The following is a 7,465-nucleotide window of genomic DNA, read 5'->3' as shown; positions in this document are numbered from 1 at the left end:
GTTAAAAAGGCAAATAAAGTCAAATAAAATTGAAAAGGTCAAATAAAGTAAACTTTTAAATCCAAAGAATAGCTCTGGTTTTGTAAAAGTTGAAACCTTTCATATCATATATAAACGTATACCATAAACATTATTTTCACGAGCATTCATATTTATGTAATAGTTACCGCTGTACTACATCAAGCACCCAACTTGCATTCGTGTTTATGTAATAGTTGTCGCTGTACTACATTAAGCACCCATCTATCCAGTTGTAGGTGCCGGCATTTTGAAAGTTGAAAATTGTGTTCAAAAGTTTCTATCAGCGAAAAATGGTAATCTTCTGGGGAACCAATATTTAGATAGTCCCTGTTTTTTTACTTGATATTACCACTAGGGGCTTCGATGGTAATGGTACATTAAACTATTATGATCCCTAATTTGATGATATAATATTCTGTGCCAGCAGAGAACAACAGAAAAATTATCCATGCCTTTTAGTGTTAAATTTTGAACCAGACTGTCAGCTGCATGATGGATTTTTTCCATTTTTGGCCGTACACTTATGTTGCTCTCGAAAAAACAGTGCAATGTAAAACGCTGAATTTTTAGTAAAGAATTCACCTACAGAACGCTGAAACTGAAATTTGAAATTCAAGAAAAATAAGAACGAAACAATTAAAGAGGTGTTTGACCAATGTGAAGTTGATACATATTTAAATCCATCTATAAGAGAAACTTTGTCCTCGGAAGTTGAATCTTACGTTTCTTCGTAATTTGTATGTTAACAACCTATTTAAAAATTATCGATTTTTGTTGTTGCCAGTGAGAAATATTTCATGAATGTTCCGGAACAAATTAGCAATAAATGCAACAGGGAGAGAGTGTGCATAATGAAGACATATAAAACCTTTCAATTAGTTTATAAGTTGAGGTCTGAAGCTGGCGTATGATAGTAACTGCTAGCCTTATATAGTAGTCCTTTGTTATTTTATTATCATTGTCATGTTGATTAGTTTCTTAGTTTGTTTCCTATTTTGACATAGGACTTGTATTTCCTATTAAAGTGCGTTTTACTGTTCGTATTACTGTGTGTTTTTCATTCTTTATTGGCTAGAGGTATAGGGGGAGGGTTGTGATCTCACGAAGCATGTTAAACCCCGCCTCATCTGTGCGCCTGTCCCAATCCAGGAGCCTCTGTCCTTCTAAGTCTAGTATGATTTTGATTTTAGTTCATTGTTATATATTTCGGAGTTTAGTATTACGTCTATAATCACTGAACCAGTACATTTTTTGTCTAGGGGCAAGCTGAAACACACCTAGCACAACTTTCATTGCAACGCTATATATTAAGTATTCCTTCCGTATCATTTCTTGGAACTGAAATAAATCATAAAAGACAATATATTATCACCATGGCTTTTGTAATCGATAAACAAGAAAGGAAAACGTTTTAAGTTGTATACGACCGAAGCGCTTTTTCTGGATCTACCTTCATCAGGAACGTCAAAAAGGCGAATAATACTATATGGTTTACTTCGAGTTGGTCATTTTTCACTGATACTTCTAAATGTTGGGCACTGGGAACACAAAATAGCTTTGAATTATTTATCTCAAACGCTAAACCTTATATAAGAGATTTAAATCAACGTAGTTGATTCCGGTTTAAATAGGTTTAATTATATTTTTTTTTGATAGATGCACAACCTTAAAATTTCAGGATACTTTTATCCCATGTGATGTCTAATATGTTTCATAAAAAAAACCCGACTTCTTCTTTTCATTATTTATTTTGTTATTAAGAATGATTTGATATATTTCATGCTATTAATTTATAACTAAGAATAGTTCTTATCAGAGCCGTGTTAACATCAGTGATTACAGGTACCCCTCTTGTCGCCCCTTTATACTTTTGATATTTTAAGCAAACACTTAAAAAATTAAACTTTCAAAAAGTGAAATAATCAAAGTTGCGAGTAAGGTTTAGTATTTTAAAAGTTTGATCAAGTTTCTAAAATATCAAATTTATAAACGATATTTAGAACTTTGATATTTTAATAATTTGGTTAAAATTTCAAAATTTCAAAACTTAAACACAATTTGAAATTTTGATATTTTAAAACTTTGATCAAAATTCCAAAAATCTAAAATTTCAAAACTTTTTAAAACTTTGAATTGATAAGTGTTACACGGACCTGCTCCAATAGAATTAAGAAAGATTAATCAAAACTGAGACTACTATAACACATGTGTTATAGTAGTCTCAGATCAAAGTACTGAAATACTGAACATCAGATGCCGCAATTTCTTGTGAATGCGGGTCACAACGCACGTATTGTCTCAGAAATACCTGAAAGTACGGTAAAATTAAAATACAGATATTAAAAAAAAAAATCTGAGACAAGTTCGTGCGTGGATGGTGGATAAATGACAGGGAATTTAATTGATCTCACCGTAATAACTATATATTGTAGCGATACAAATCAGTATATAAAAAAGAAGATGTGGTATGATTGCCAATGAGTCCTTACAGTCTCACAGAAGAAAAATCCTTTTAAACATGACTATATCCTCCACAATCACAAACTGGAACTTGTCTCTTCGGCTAAATATCTGACACTCAAGCAAACTGGCCTAAAATGGCCAAAACATACAGACAACATCATAGCTAATCAGTGGCAACAAATCTCTAGGGCTTTTTAAAAAGAACTTAAACATATCATGTCAGAACATCAAAACTCAGACCGAAGAAAATAATCCTTAATTATTTTTTTTTAAAAGCAGTTATAAATTGTGCAAAAGACATTGTATAGCACTGAACACATTATTTCCCGTAGAACAATACCAAGATTTAGAAATACAATCATATTGCATTAGTGCTATACGGGAGGGATTGTGACTCAGTGGCGGATCCAGAACTTTCCTAAAGGGGGTGGGGGCGCTGACTGACCAAAGGGGGCGCTGACTGACCAAAGGGGGCCCGCTCCAGGCATGCTTCAATGATTCCTTATATAATCAACCAAATTTTTCCGCCCCCAGGCCCCCTGGATCCGCCTATGTGACTAATATTCATATGATAAAGACATAATTTTTCAATCAGTGTAATTGAAGTCTGGAGCTGGCATGTCAGTTAACTGCTAGTAGTCTGCTGTTAATTATGTATTATTGTCATTTTGTTTAGTTTCGTTTATTACATCTTCTGACATCCGACTCGGACTTCTCTTGAACTGAATTTTAATGTGCGTATTGTTATATGCGTTTACTTTTTTCACATTGGCTAGAGGTATAGCGTATATTTGTATATTTGTTCCATCTAACAGAAGTTCCAAAGGTAACTTTGTTATAAACATTGCCATAATATTTATTTCTATTGGAAAAAATATTCTATACCATTTATTCCGTTAGGAACATATACGGTTACTGTAATGTTTATTCCTATGGAAATAATATTCCAGAATATTTTTGTCTTTTTGGAACTTGTATTATGAGGGAACTTCTATTCCGTGACAGGTTGAGATCTTATAAACATTTTTAACCTCGCCTCATTTTTGTGCCTGTATCAATTCAAGAGCCTCTGGCCTTTGTTCGTCTTGTATTATTTTTAACTTTAGTTTCTTGTGTATAATTTGGAGTTAAGTATGGCGTTCATTATCACTGAACTAGTATGTATATCACCAGCTCTCTCCCAAAGTCCTGCGATAACAGTCAAATTTAACTTACCCTCAATTCTGTGATAACCCTGTTACGGCCAGAAATCGCCTTTAAATTATAGCCAACAAAAGACACAAATCAATAGTAAAATTTAACAATATTTAATATACAAAAGTTTACAAAAGGTATTACACAAATAATACTGTTAACTTAACTGTCAAAATATGAGTCCAATCTGTTATCTTTATCTGTATCCGGAAATCTTTCGGAATCCAATTTGAATATTACGTTCACTACTAATGTCACAATCCAGTATGATGTTGTTTGTAGAATAAAAGTGTCAATCCAAATGCTGTGAATACTAATGTCTATCAATGTCTATGTCCAAGTTTAATTCATGAGAGTTTAACTTTAGTGTCTGTATATATAGTGTTGTCATGGAAAATTCTAGAACACTCTATAATGGAACATTGTGGAAAATCCTGGAAAGTTACAACGGAAGTTTCTGGAATAACTGCACAGTTATAAGATTATTTGGTAAACAACTATCAGGCCATACAACACAAATTAGGCCAACATAAATAAACATAATAATTACAATATCATAACAACCCCAAGACTTGATACATCATGAGTTGTACCCTGTACAGCCAGGGAAGCTTTATAACAGTATCTTAAAACACCCAACTATAAATCATTGTTTAAATTTTTTTCTGCACGTGACACCTTTACAGCATAATGCATTGAGTATGTAGGTAAAGGTAATGAGTAGTCTAGTTTAACAAAAGGTAGATCGGTTATCTGTTGGACTAGTCTACTCTTAAAGGAGGGCAGTATATACGGGGCGCCGAATGGAACTCTTGTGGTTTTGTACAAAACTCGATTCTGTCATAACAAAATAATTTTTGTCTTACAAAACTATGTGATACAGACTTGTTTTATGAGAACTTCAATTTTGTAATAACAAAATTCATTTCTGTAGACAAAATTCATTTCTGTCATGACAAAACTCAATTTTGTCAAAAAGGTATGTAAATATAAACTTTTTTGCATACAAAATTGACCTTTGTTACCTGATATGGAAATTAAAACACAAAAGTCAATTTTGTTTCACAAAAGTCAATTTTGTCTCACAAAATTGAATTTCGAGTACAAAACTACAAGAGTCCCATTCGGCGCCCTGTAACGTATATACATGTATACCTAACATAATAAAGAGAAAATATAGCATTTATTTTATGTTTAGATTTATGTATTGTAACCAGGTGTGGACCCATGATTTGATGGTTGGAGCGCTCTTTAGAATTGTGAGATATTGAAACATATTTCTTTCGTACTTCAATCGGTATTTAAAAATATACGTTTATATAAATTGCATCCAACTCTATGGTCGCTATAGTCTGCATGCAAAATGCTCAATGAAACATCTCCCAATATCACACACGTATGTTCCTTCTGTATTTAAAAGTTTGCATGTCACGCGTAAAAAATACGATACCATGATAGTATATACACGAGTAACATCCCTCCACAATCTAATTAAAATATTGATCTCCGATTACGTTATACTTCATATGTATTTATAACGTAATCGGAGATCAATATTTTAATTAGATTGCATCCCTCCACAGCACTTTGGTCATTATCAGTTTTTTAATACAGTTGTATGATACTGAATTATTCAAATTTCGTGTGCAATATTTGGTGGTATATATGTTTTGTTTGTCTTTTCTTCGTTACTTTTCTTTTTGTCTGCTTTTTTCATAGCTTTGTTCTCGTCTATATTCTTCCAACTAGAATGCCATTTCTTATTAAGGAGAAAAATTTTACTAATATATTTTAAAACATTTACAAAACACGAATGAAAAAAACTCTTCATTAAGCACCCTCCAATTTGGGTCTAATCATAGTTTATTGAATTTTTGAATGTTCTGTAAAGTTTACATGTTAAAGTATTGCCAATTTTAATTTCAGCATTTGCATTATACATGTACTATCAAATTTACATAACGGTGATACATATATCTTTGTCAAAAATTTATCAAATGCCTTTACTGACATCTGACTCAAATTATTGATAAACTTTATTCATCATGTATTGATATGATTATATCTATTACATTTAATGTCTCAGCTATATAATTTTTTTTTATCATGGTTAAGTTCTTCGACAGTCAAATCTTAAATATTTTTGTTTTAAGTGTTTGCTTTTTGTACATAAAAAAATATACTGTCACAACTGGGGTGTTCCCCATACATTATGATATTGTAAAGTCAATTGGTATGGCTATGAAATCTTCAGTCTGAATGCAGCATTTTTTAAGATGCTAATATATACAGCAAAGAGCTTCACAAATCTAACTTCTTGGTTCTCATTTGTAAAGAAATTATTAGATTTATTTTTTAAAATTACACTAAAGTTAAACAAGTAGTAAAACATCTCGGACAATATACATTGTTGAATATATCTATAGAGGGTTCCAGATCTATGACATAATCCGAGTAAATATGACGACATACTATCCACTGATACTATCCTAAATGTATGGCAGATTTTTAAAAATCCTAATCTATTGCAGATTCTTGTTTTTTCCAAATCTATATGGCAGGTTTTGTGCAAATAAATAACAAGGCAATACAAATATGATCACTGACTTATCTTAAATACGTTGAATTGTACAACGGGAGCAGGTCTATTAATATTTTTGAAATAAATATTCCATATTGGTCAACCAAATCGTGATGTCAGAGAAGAGATATACCGTAATACAGAAACCAGGATTAAATCAGTGACCTTCAGATTTGAAATGTTTGGTGTTGGCAGAGACATATAATACATATATTGTATTTTATTTCATATCGGTTGAGAATAAGATTCTCTTATTGGATAAAAAGGGGTCACATGACATTCATTAACCTTCAGTAATAAATTTCATCGGTCATTAACAGAACAATACGGACCAGAAAACCGGTCGTTAATGAATTTTTACATGATATGGACCGGTGGGGCGTGGTTTACGTCTGATAATGACCGTTGGGGGGGCGTGGTTTCCGTTTGATAATGACTGTTGGGCGTGGTTTCTCTGTTAATGACCGGTGGGGCGTGGTTTCTCTGTTTAGAAAGATGTACCTTTTATAAAACATGTTACAGTTTTTAATATTACATTTAAGTTGTTGAATTGTTTATTACATTTTTTCGTAAATTGTGAAATTAAAGAGAACTTAATTAAGAATTTATATACTGAACAGTTGTGCTAAAATAAATGGAAATATTACTACGACTGGTCTTAACTCTTTGCTATAGAAATCGTACAACTACTCGAGTACGCTTTAGGCGTTTTGAATTTATGAGAATTTTCAAAAACATTGTTTCTCAATGAAATAAACATAATAGTTCTTGAAAAACTGGTCATTATCGTGATACATGGACTGCCCGTAGGACCGTCAGTCCATATATCACGCTAATGGATAACGACCAGTTTTTCAAACACTATTATATATAAATATATGTCTCTGGTGTTGGTAACGTCATATTTGCTATAGATTCGGAATTTGCCATAGATTTGGAACCCGCCATAAATTTGAGTCCTACATAAACTACATATCTAACAAATCATGTAACGGTCACTATAAATATATTAACAATTGGTAAGTTAGCCTAACAAATGCTTCTGATGGAAAATTGTTCGATTATTTCAAATTTAAACAAAATTTTGGCTATGAGAAATATATCTCTCTTCGGTTGAGAAGTTTGATTTTAGAAGAGCTATTTGGAAATTACGTGTATCTGATCATAAGCTTCAAATTAAATTAAGTCGTTTTTCTTATTTTCCAT

Source organism: Mytilus trossulus, chromosome 7, assembly GCF_036588685.1.
Source record: "Mytilus trossulus isolate FHL-02 chromosome 7, PNRI_Mtr1.1.1.hap1, whole genome shotgun sequence".
NCBI classification, from domain to species: Eukaryota; Metazoa; Mollusca; class Bivalvia; order Mytilida; family Mytilidae; genus Mytilus; species Mytilus trossulus.
Note: the sequence above shows the minus strand (reverse complement) of the source record.